At 41.9% G+C, this 12,761-nt stretch overlaps 1 protein-coding gene across 6 annotated transcripts in view; it reads left to right on the forward strand.

The window, feature by feature from the left end:
• The window catches only part of DOCK3 (dedicator of cytokinesis 3), a 699,272-nt gene that overhangs the window by 127,987 nt on the left and 558,524 nt on the right, over window positions 1–12,761 (forward strand). The gene's annotated exons all lie outside the window — the stretch shown is intronic.

The following is a 12,761-nucleotide window of genomic DNA, read 5'->3' on the forward strand; positions in this document are numbered from 1 at the left end:
AGACGATGGGGGGCGGGGCAGAGGCGCTCCCCACATCTCAGACGATGGGCGGCCGGGCAGAGACACTCCTCACTTCCTAGACGGGATGGCGGCCGGGAAGAGGCACTCCTCACTTCCCAGACTGGGCGGCCGGGCAGAAGGGCTCCTCACATCCCAGACGATGGGCGGCCAGGCAGAGACGCTCCTCGCTTCCCAGACGGGGTGGCGGCTGGGCAGAGGCTGCAATCTCGGCGCTTTGGGAGGCCAAGGCAGGCAGCTGGGAGGTGGAGGTTGTAGCGAGCCGAGATCACGTCACTGCACTCCAGCCTGGGCAACATTGAGCACTGAGTGAGCGAGACTCCGTCTGCAATCCTCGCACCTTGGGAGGCCGAGGCTAGCAGATCACTCGCGGTTAGGAGCTGGAGACCAGCCCAGCCAACATGGCGAAACCCCGTCTCCACCAAAAAAATACGAAAACCAGTCAGGCGTGGCAGCTGGCACCTGCAATCCCAGGCACTCGGCAGGCTGAAGCAGGAGAATCAGGCAGGGAGGTTGTAGTGAGCCGAGATGGCGGCACTACAGTCCAGCCTCCGCTTGGCATCAGAGGGAGACTGTGGAGACAGAGGGAGAGAGAGACCGTGGGGAAAGGGAGAGGGAGGGGGGAGGGGGAGGGGAGAAATTCTTTCTTCTGCTTAGTCTAGTCTGTTCTAGAAGCTCTTGATTTTATTTTTTGTTTTAGTCATTGAATTCTTCAGCTGTAGGATTTTTGTTTGGTTTATCTATCTTTTTTTGAATTTCTTATTCAAATCATGCATTGATTTCCCCAATTTTGTTGAATCATCTGTCTTCTCTTGTATGGCACTGAGTTTCCTTAAGATTAACATTTAATTCTTTTTCTGGCATTTCACATATTTTCTTATGATTGAGATCTGTTACTGGATAATCATTTTTCTTTGTAGGTGACGTGTTTTCTTGCTTTTTCTTGGTTGATATGTCCCTATATTGATTTGTATCCATCTAGTGGAAAAGTCGCCTCTTCCAATTTTATGGTGTAGGTTTCTTAGGGAAATTCTTATTTGAATGAGTCTTGGGGTGTTGGTTTGGTGGGGTGTGTTGACCTAGTTTCCATGTAGTTTTTTCAGCTGTAACCCATAGTAGTGGAATTTGCATGTTTCTGAGTGGGCTAGGCTGAGAGAGTTTGTGGTGATGATGGTACAGGTTTTCCAGGGGTAGGCTTGCTGGGGCTGTTTCTCTGTGTGGGGACATGTGTGTGTGTGCACAGTAGATCAGCCAACTTGGGGTATGGTCAGCTGGGGTTGGGGCCATGAGCCATTCCTCTGGCTTTGAACATAGGTATACAGTTGCTTGGCTGGTCGGTGGACATACCTTCCAGGAATGGCTTGTGGGGCTGTTTCTTAGGCCCAGGATGCAGGCACACAGCTGCTTAGCTGACCTGGGGACATGTCTGCCAGGGTCGGCCTGCAGGGCCATTTCTCAGGCTCTGGATATGGACACAAGGCTTCTTGACTGACCTGTGGGCTTGTCTATCAGGCGCAGCCCCCAGGGCTGTTTCTCCAGCTTAGGATACAAGGCTACTCATCTGATCTGGATTTTGCCCACCATGGACAGCCCATGGAGCTATTTCTTTGGCCTCGTATGTGGGTGAGTGGCTGCTCAGCTTTCCTGGGTTCATGTCTGCTGGAGGTGGTTTACTGGGTTTCTCTGGCTTGTGATGTGGATGTGCACCTGCTTGGCTGGCCTGGGTCTGGGTCTGTCATTGGCAACCTATAGGGCTGTTTCTGAGGCCTGGTATGTGCAAGGCTGCTTGCTTGGCCTGGGGGAATATGTCAGGAGCTGGGGGGCAGACTTAGAGCTGTTTCTCAAGCCTGTGACATGGCTGCAGCTGCTCAGCTGGCCTGGGGGTGCTTCTGCAGAGGGTAGCCCACAGGGCTGTTTCATAGACCTGAGATGCAGACACAGGATTGCTTAGTTGGCCTGGGAGCATGCCTGCTAGAAGTGGCCCATAGGGCTGTTTCTTGAGGCTGGGATGTGGGTACACAACTGCCCAGCAGGCCTGGGGATGTGTCTGCCAGGGGTGGCTCATGAGGCTGTTTCTCAGGTCTGGGATGCAGGTGTAAGGCTGCTCAGTCAGCTCAGGGGTGTGCTTACTGGGTGTGGCTTGCAGGGCTATTTTCACATCCAAGACTTGAGCTCTTTGCTGCCTGGCTGACCTGGGGGCACACCTGTGAGGGCGGCCTGTGGGACTTTTCTCAAGTCCTTATTGGGAGCATAGGACCTTTGGTAGGCCAGGGGCATGTCTGTGGTGGGTGGGAATGCTGTGGCCATGTAGCCAGGCCACTGGCCCCAGGGAATATTGGCTCCTTGTAGGCTCAGGGACCTCTTCTGCTTGGGGGAGGGTGGGTAAGGACATGGCTGGCTCTCAAGGGCATGTTCACCCTGGGTGGGAATGGCAGACTGTTCTTCTGGCTGAAAGTGTAGCAGCAGGGGTTGGTTTCCCTGCTGTGCAGGACCAGAGTCACAGGCAATCTTGAGCCCAAGCTTTGTGCATCTGGGGTTATGGCATTTAGCCATCTGTGGGTGCTTGGCATAATGAAGATGGAGCCCCATTGGTGGAGAGGTGCAGTGGCTACTGTACCCAAGAGGAGGGAGCATTCCAGAGGTGGCTCTAGTCTCAAGATGGTGTCTTGCTGCAATAGCTTGGCTCACAAGGGGTGGGTTAGCACACGTTGTGTTCCCAACCTGGAGCAGTGCAGTTGCATGAATTTCTGGCAGCTTTCCAAACTGGACTCAGGGCGTGTAAGGACTGTAGGCCTTTGCAGTGGTGGTAGGGGATGGTGGGGATCTTCTGCTTACTTTTCCCTTACAATGGGAAGTCCCTCCTGTCTCTGGGCCCCAGTCTGATCTGGTTTGGCGAGACGGTGCTGCAGAGGTCAGATGCCTTTACACTGCATTCTTCGAAATCCAGTCACCACAGATGCATCTCCACTCCCCTGTGGCATTCCACTTTTCTTTCTTCAACACTTCAGTCAAATCTTAGCTATTTATTTTTTACCTTTGTTGGTTCTTGTGGAGGAGACAAGCACCAGGTGTTTCTAGTCAGCCATCTTGCTCTGCCACGCTCTTTTTTTTTTGGAGACAGGATGTTGTTCTGTCACCCAGGCCAGAGTGCAGTGGTACGATTATAGCTCGCTGCAACTTTGAACTCCTGGGCTCAATCTTTTAACAACCAGCTATCCCAGGAACTAACAGAGTGAGAACTCACTCACCTTCCCTCTCCTGAAGGGCATTAATCTCTTCTTAAGAGATCAGCCCTCGTGACCCAGACACCTCCCATTATGGCCCACTTCCAACATCGGGGATCAGATTTCAGCATGATGTGTGGGAGTACAAATATTCAAACTACAGCACCTGCTATCACCACATCTATTGAACATAGTATTATAACTGGCGAGTATATACAGTAAGGTAGGAAACATACAGAATGGAAAGGAAAAGTTGAAATAATCATATGTATTTGATATGATTTTATGTGTAAAATGTGCAGTAGAATCTGTAGAAAATACTGAGAATAACTAAGGGAATTTGATGGCTACAATGTCAGTATTGTGTTGACTGATCGATAGATACAAAGTCTTGCTCTGTTGCCTAGGCCGGAGTGCAGTGACACAATCACAGCTCACTGTAGCCTTGGCCTTCTCGTGTTCAAGCAATCCTTTCACCTCAGCCTCCTGAGTAACTGGGACTACAGGTGTGCACCACCATGCCTAGGTAATTTTTAATTACTTTTATAGAGATAGGATTTCGCCATGTTGCCCAGGCTGGTCTCAAGCAGTCCTCCCACCTCAGTCTCCCAGAGTGCTGGGATTACAAGCATGAGCCACTGCACCTAGTCATAATGTCAATATTTTAAAAACACATTTTTTCTCTATGTTTGCAAAGAAGAATTAGAAAATGAATAAAACAATGCTATTTATAGTAGTATCAAATGTATCAAATGCTAAGGAATGAAATCTAATAAAAATACAAGACATTCATGTTGAAAACTACAAAAATCTTGATAAAAATTAAGATCTAAACAAATGGAAAGATTTACTATGTTTATGAATTGAAAGACTATCATAAAGATGCCAGTTCTCTCCAAGTTAATCTAATGATTTAATGCAATCCTGATAAAAATCCAGCAGGCTTTTTTTGGGTATGGAAATTGAACAGCTGATTATGACATTCATATGAAAATGCAAAAGGTTACAAAGAATATGATAATCTTGAAGATTATCTCAACTAGAGGACTTATGGTACCAGATATCAAGATTTATTATACATTAAGACTGTGATTTGGGGTAAAAGACTACTGAAACAGAATAGAGGGGCCAGAAATAGACCCTGGAGAGCCACACCTATGGGCTAACTCTGGCTCACTCATGTGTTTCCAAAAGTTTCTTTGCCAATCAGCAGGTTGTTACTAGAAACCAGCTCCAACCCAAGTGCTCTGGGAAGTTGTGCCATCACCAGCAGGCTCCATGTTCTTGTGGAAGCCATTCTCTTTCCCACAGATTCTGGATCTTACCCTTGAAGGGAAAGGGGTCCTTTTAAGTTCTTAGTTTCTTGCTTGTCCACTCCGTGGAGATATATCATCCACTGATGTATGAGAGAAGTGACATTGTAGTGCAGTGGAGAAATGATGCCCTTTACAATAAGTGATGCTATGCCAATTGAAATTGAAAATGATGGCCTATCCAATAAATGATACTGGACCAATACCGAAAGCAGTGAATATTGATTCCTGCCTCACAGAATATACTCCAAACTCAATTCCAAGTAGATGGTAGAACTGAATGTGAAATGTAAAAATAATTCACCTTGAAGAAAGCATAGGAAACTATTCTTGACATTGGTGTATACAAAGATCCTTTATAAAGATACAAAAAGCACTAACTATAAAGGAAAAGATTGGTAAGTTATACTTTATTAGAATGAAAATTTTCTTGTTCAAAAGATCGTTAAGTAGAGGGAAAAAGAAGTCACAATGAGTTATTTTACGAAAGGCTTGTATTCAGAGCAGGTAAAGAATGATTACAAGTCAAAAATTAAAAGATAATCTAATAGAAGAGCAGGCAAAAGGCTTGAGTAGGCTCCTCAAAAAACACATATCCTAGTGGCTCAAAAACATATGGAAAGGTGCTTAATCTAATCTCAGTCATCAGGGAAATGCACGTTTAAACTGTAGTGAGCTACCACCAGATGGCCACTAGAATGTCTAAGAATTAAAACACGATACCAAGTGCTAGTGAGAATGTCGATCGGTTGTTACTCCCAGACATTACTGATGGTGGGGAAAATGTTATTAGCACTTTGGAAAACTCTTTGGCACTATATACTATAGCTGAATACACACATACCTTATAATTTAACAATTCTACTCATAAGTATGAATCCAACAGCAAAATACCTATAAAAATGTTAGTATCAGCTTTGTTCATAATAGTCTCAAACTGGAAAAAATGAAAATGTTCATCAGGAGTAGAATGGGCAAATATGTGGTATATTCATACAACTGAATGTGATATAGAAAGGAAAATGAGTTAGTTATTGCTACATACAATACGATGACCCATCACAGACATATTATTGAAAAAAGAAGCCAGATATGAGAATTAGTGTTATTATGATTTTGTGTACAAAAAGGACAGAATCAGGCAAAACTGAATCAGGTGATATTTGTCAGAGTAGTGGTTATTGGCTGGGATCTCAGCACTTTGGGAGGTCGAGGCAGGAGAATCACTTGAGGCCAGGAGTTTGAGAACAACCTGGGTAACGTAGCGAGATCTTGTCTCTACAAAAAATTTAAAAATTAGCATGGTGGTGTGTGCCTGTAGTCTTAGCTACTCAGGTGGGTAAGGTGAGAGGATTGCTTGAGCCCAGGAGTTCCAGGCTGCAGTGAGCTATGATTGTGCCACTACACTTTAGCGTGGGCGACAGAGTGAGAACCTGTCTCAAAAAAATCTTTTTAAGGGTGTGTGTGTTGTGTTGATGACTGGAGGAGGTACAAGTGGGTTTTAGGATGCTGCTACTGTTTTTATTTATCTAAGCGGTGGGCAGACAGGTATGTATACTCTTTAGAAATTTATTTAGCTGGTGGGGTGTGGTGGCTCATGCCTGTAATCCTAGCACTTTGGGAGACTGAGGCGGGCGGATCACTTGAGGTCAGGAGTTTGAGACCAGCCTGGCCAACATGGTGAAACCCTGTCTCTACTAAAAACACAAAAATTAGCTGGGCGTTGTGGTGGGCACCTGTAATCCCGGCTACTTGGGAGGCTGGGGCAGGAGAATCGCTTAAAACCTGGGTTGCAGTGAGCCGGTATTGCACCACTGCACTCCAGCCTGGGCAACAGAGCGAGACTCCGTCTGAAAAAAATTTTTTTTTAAATTTAGCCGTAAACTAATGATTTTCACACTTACAGATGTTACATATTAATAAAAAGTTTATTTAAAAAAGTAAAACAACTTTGTAAAAAAGTTGATAAAAGTATAAAACTAAACAATATGGAAGAATCTGAAAAATATATTAAATAAAAGAGCCCAAATAGAATTTTACAGTCCATATTGATTCCATTTATATGAAGTTCAAGAATAAGTAACACTACAAATCTGTGGTGATAGAAACCAGAACAGTAGTTGCTTACTGGAAAGGATTGACTAGAAAGAAGTATGAGGAAACTTTCAGGGTGATTAAAAAGTTCTATATCTGGATGAAATATGGGTTTCATGGTTATTACATTTGTCAAAGCTCATTGTACTGTATGTTCATGATCTGTATTTTTTACTATATGTAAATTATGCGTCAGTGAACTGGATGAAAGGTTTAAAAATAAAAAATCAAGTCACAGATAAAAACATTTTTGCAGTGATACAACAAAGATAAGCAATCAGAATATAAAAGATCTCTTACAAACCAAGAAGAATAAATAATAGGTGAGGACCAGGTATGGTGGCTTATGCTTGTAATCCTCAGTGGAGGCTGAGGTAGGAGGATCACTTGAGGCCAGGAGTTCAAGACCAGCCTAATCAACAAGTGAGAGACCCTGTCTCTACAAAAAAGAGAAGAGAGAAAAGAAAAAAATTAGGTGGGTGTGGTGGTGCATGCCTGTAGTTCTGGCTACTCAGGAGGCTGAGGCAGGAGGATCACTTGAGCCCAGGAGGTCAGGGCTGCAGTGAGCTATGATTGCACCACTGCACTCCAGCCTGTGTGACAGAATGAGACCCTGTTAGGAAGGAAAGAAGGAAGGGAAGGAGGGAGGGAGAGAATAAAAGAAAAAAGAAAATAAAGAAAAAGAGTCATTCATAGAATAGCAAGTTAAAATCAGAATGATAAATGATTTTATACATATCAGTTTGAGAAAACTGAGATGTCTCACATATTCAGATATTGGCACAGATATGTTTCCATTGGAATGCTTACATGCTGGTTGCATCTTGTGAAGTTAGATATGCATATCCTATGACCTAGCCATTTAATTCTTAAGTATATACCTTAGAGAAATGTTTTTCAAGCTATCTTCATCAAATCATTAGGGGGTTATTACAGTTATATTTAGTGGCTCACTTACCTGCATGAATAAAAAAGAATAGAATAAGAAATATCTAAATATATTGTTATACAGTTATGATCCAATCAAGAGAGAGAAATCACACTAATTGGAATAGAGAATATTTAATATAAATAATTGTTAACTAGTAAAAAAGTAGTTAACTGCTAAAAGGGCTAAAATAAGACTCAAAGGGATAGCAAATGCAGAAATCAACTGCTACCTGTAGGGCTGAGAGAGGGTGGACAAGCAAGAAACTAAGAACTTAACTCCTATCCCTTCTAGCCTAAGATTCAGAATTTATGGGAAAGAGCATGGATGCCATAGGAACCTGTAGCCTGCTCGTGGCGGTGAAACTTGCCAGAGGGCATGCGTTGGAGCTGGTCTATAGGAGCAACCTGTTGGATGGTAGAAAAACTTGTGGAAAGGCATGAATGAGCCGAGCAGATTCATAGGTGTGGCTCTCCAGGTGGTAGAGAAACTTGCCAGAGAATAAGGGCCATAGCTAGTCTGTGAAGGTGGCTAAGATAAGCACTACTGGGCCTCCAACGTGCAAGTCCACTGGGTAGAGTGCTCACAATAAAACAATAGCACACCAGATCCCGTCAGCACCCTCTCTTAAAGCCCAACTCCCATGAGCTGGCAAAAGAAAGATGTTTATAGGGTTCTATTAGTCTCTTTTCAAGAGAAGCGTTTTGTGTGTGTGTACTCTGGAATATTTGTTTCTATGGAAAACCGAGACTAATACATCTATATATAAAAATAAAAGATATTATGGAGACTGAGAAGTCCCAAGATGTGCAGTCAGCAAGCTATAGACCCAGGAGAGCTTGCGGTATAAGTTCCAGTCCAAGCCCAAAGGGCTGAAGACCAGTGTTCCAGCTCAAAGAGAATCAGGCAGGCAGAGCAAATTCTCTCTTACTCTGCCTTTTTGTTCTATTCGGGCTTTCAAAAGATCAGATGTGGGCCACTCACAATGGGGCGGGCCATCTGCTTTATTCAGTCTACTGATTCCAGTGTTAATCTCATCCAGAAACACCCTCACAGACACATCCAGAATAGTATTTAATCAAATATCTGGGCATCCTGTGGCCCCAGTCAAGTTGACACATAATAGTAACCGTCACAGGCTCCAACTCTGGTATTACTAACCAGGGCAAAGAAAGGCGAGTTTAGTTTTGAGGGGCAATAAATTGGTAACTGGCGCAATTGCATGTAGCATCATTAAGTGTTTTTTCTTCATGAGATTTGTTTGAATTTTATGTGTATGGGGTTATGATCTAAAACATATTTCTAAGTCTGAGCCATGGTAAGAAAAAAATATACAAAAGCCATTGATCTGGAGAAACTTCTACACATGTACACATGAAGACATCCACAGAATTGTTTGTAGTAGCAAAAAATTGGTAATGTCTTAAATGTCTACCAACAAGACGTAGTTGGAGAACTACAGATGCTCCTTGACTTAACAATGGAGTTATGTCCCAGTAAACTCATGATAAATTGAAAATATCATTAAGTAAAAAGTGCATTTAAGTGTTGTGGCTCACACCTGTAATCCTAGCACTTTGGCACACTGAGGCAAGAGAGGATCACTTGAGGCCAGGAGTTTGAGACCAGCCTGGGCAACATAGTGAGACCCTGTTTCTACAAAAACAAGAATTAGGTGTGGTGGAGCATGTCTGTAGTCCCAGCTACTCAACAGGCTGAGATGGGAGGATTGCTTGAACCCAGAAGTTTGAGGGTGCAGTGAGCTGTGATCATCGCTGCCTCCAGCCTGGGTGACAGAGTGAGACCTTGTCTTAAAAAGAAAGAAAGAAAAAAGAAAATGCATTTAATACCTCAATAAATATATTTTAAAGTTGAAAATCATTTAAGTTGAACCACCATAAGTTCAGATGCTTCTTGACTTATGATGGGGTTATGTCTTGATAAACCCATCATGAAGTTGAAAAATTTTAAGTAAAACCTGCTTAAGTCAGGGACCATCTGTGAATCATGGGATATATTTTACAATGAAATAGTATTCAAAAATGAAATGAATGAACTGTAGCTCACATATTAATACAAACAGACCTCATAAACGTAATAACATCAATCAAAAAACCTAAGTATGCAGAATACTCACTATATGCATCTATTTCTATAAAGTGTAAAAACATGCAAAAGAATACTGTGTGTATGTATGATGGCTATACCTATGTAATAAAAGTAGAAATAAACAGTGCATAAGAATAATAAATACTAAGTGCAATGTATCTGGGTAGGGGATACAAAATGTACGGGCACGGTTTCTTTTCTTAGTTGTGGAGTGAGTACATGGCCTTATTATAATACTAATACTAATATAATACTAGTATTTTCTTTTCCAAATACTTCATGATAGATTTTAAAATAAAACTTTCTATTTTGGAATAATTTTAGACTTTTAGAAGAGTTATAAGATAGTATATAGTTCCTGAATATCCTTGTTCATTCAGCTTCCCTTAAATGTTATATTTTTCCATAACCATGATAAAATTATTAAAAGGAAGAAATTAATATTTGTAAATTATTATTATTATTAGGACAGGATGTAGCCCTGTCGCCCAGGCTGGAGTTCAGTGGAGCAATCTAAGCTCACTGCAACCTTTGCCTCCTAGGCTCAAGCCATCCTTCCACCTCAGACTCCTGAGTAGCTGGGATTACAGGCACATCCCACCATGCCAGACTAATTTTTTTTTTTGGTAGAGACAGGGTTTCATCATGTTGTCCAGGTTTGTACGGAGCTCCTAGTGTCAAGTGATCTGCCTGCCTTGGCCTCCTAAAGTGTTGGGATTTACAAGCATGAGCCACCACACCTGGCCTGGTACAATATTATGAACTTAACCATAGATTTTGGTTGAATTTGCTCACTAATGTTTCTTTTCTGTTCTATAATCCAGTCCAGGATGATAGATTTTTGAAGAGGCATTAAAACCAGACTATAAAATGCCTTTTCTCTTTCAGTTTTATTTATCTTAAAGAATTATATTTCAGAAGTCAATTTTTTTTTAGTTTTTTGTTTCTGCTGGGATATACTTTCATATTTTAAAATAACATGCTTATATTTCTATTTCTTACTTTTTTTCATTCTTTTTTTTTGAGATGGAGTCTCGCTCTGCCACCAGGCTGGAGTGCAGTGGTGCAATCTTGGCTCACTGCAACCTCCGCCTCCTGGGTTCAAGCAATTCCCCTGCCTCAGCCTCCCAAGTAGCTGGGACTACAGGTGTGCACTAGCATGCCCACCTACATTTTGTATTTTTAGTGGAGATGGGGTTTCACCATGTTGGCCAGGATGGTCTTGATCTCTTGACCTTGTGATCTGCCTTCCTTGGCCTCCCAAAGTGCTGGGATTACAGGTGTGAGCCACTGCGCCCAGCCTCATTTTGTTTTTATAGATTCACTCTGCAGTATAAATCAGGACTTCTACTCTATTATTATTTCCTATTCCAAACATACTTCTCCTTTCATTCTTCCAATATATTTACCTTTTTTGGTTAATTTAGTATTTGGCTTATATGTCATTATGATTAATTCATAGCTTATCTATATAGCATATTATGATTATATCTTGCATTACTTTTTGTTTTCTTTGGAATTAATATTTGACTTATTTTTTCATTTACCTAGTTTTTCATGTACCTATCAATTTCTCCCCAAATTCTTTGCTGGAAATGAAACTATTAGACCATACAAATATTTTGGATTTTGGTTTTTGTACCTCACTTCATAATCATGAAATTGACCTTCGTCTCTTTTCATGTTGGACCCTCTCTACTTCCTAGGTCCTATTCTAAACTTTTTCTTGGTCAGTTTTCTAATTTTTATCCTCTAGGAAATCCTCTGGGAGTTTCCTAAGAAAAAAATGTCATGGAAGGCAATTTTTTTTTTTTTTGAGTGTTTGAATGCCTGAAAAGATCTTTAGTTTGCTCTCATGCTTTATTGATAATTTCAGTGGGTATAGAATCCTAGGCTGGGAATTATTTGTCCTACATTTCAAGGCATTGCTTCAGTCAAAAGACAAAATTACAACGGATTTACTTACAGATCTCTTTGGCCTTTATTTGTGAGTCATGAATTGGGGTAGCCTTCATTCTACAAAATGGAATGAGAGCTCCCACTAGGCAGTAGCAGAATGTGCATTTTGTAAGGTCAGAACAGAGAAATGGAAAAATAGAAAAAACACTTGACTGGTTAACATCAGCTTACTTTTTTGTAAGGGTTAAAGCAGAGAGGACTTTTATTAAACACTGACTCAGGTAGGCTGGAATCTTCTGTGTTCAGGAAAAACTGGTCTTTTTTTTTAGATCTATCTGCTTCATTGAAGTTTCAGTCTGATTATGTGGCACTTAACATGAGTAACTTCATTTTGATTTGGTTGATCTGTTGGGGCCTAGTGCAGGAGCTCAGTCCAAAACAATGACCTTTCATAATTTCATCTAACAGGTATGTACTATTTTTCCCCTTATTATTTTTTGTGTTGAATACTCAGTCTGGAAACTAATGTTTTTCCATTCTCAGATTATTTTTTTCATTGTTTTTAGGATTATTTTCTCCCTTAATGTTTTTTTCTGTTCTTGTAACTCTTTTTTTTTTTTTTTGAGACACTCTCACTCTGTCACCCAGGCTGGCGTGCAATGGTGTGATCTCGGCTCACTGCAGCCTCTGCCTCCTGGGTTCAAGTGATTCTCCTGCCTCAGCCTCCTGAGTAGCTGGGATTACAGGTGCCCACCACTACACCAGCTAATTTTTGTATTTTTAGTGGAGACGGGGTTTTGCCATATTGTCCAGGCTGGTCTTGAACTCCTGACCTCAGGTGATCTGCCCGCCTTGGCCTCCCAAAGTGCTGGGATTACAGGTGTGAACCACTGTGCCCGGCCTCTCTTAACTCCTGTTACTTGAATGGTGCCTCTCCTATCTAGGCTGAGTCTGTAATTGATCATTTTTTTCTAATCTTTTCTATGTCTTTATCTTTTTATTCTTTGTTCTGGTGTATATAGGTAATATCTCCCAAGCCTTCTATTGGATTTTTGTTTCTCTCTTATATTTTCATTTCTTTTCTTTCTTCTTTCTTTTGAGATGGGATCTCACCCGTCACCCAGGCTGGAGTGGAGTGGCGTGATCACAGCTCACTGCAGCTGTTACAGGAAAGGG

This window comes from Gorilla gorilla, chromosome 2 (assembly GCF_029281585.2).
Source record: "Gorilla gorilla gorilla isolate KB3781 chromosome 2, NHGRI_mGorGor1-v2.1_pri, whole genome shotgun sequence".
NCBI lineage: Eukaryota > Metazoa > Chordata > Mammalia > Primates > Hominidae > Gorilla > Gorilla gorilla.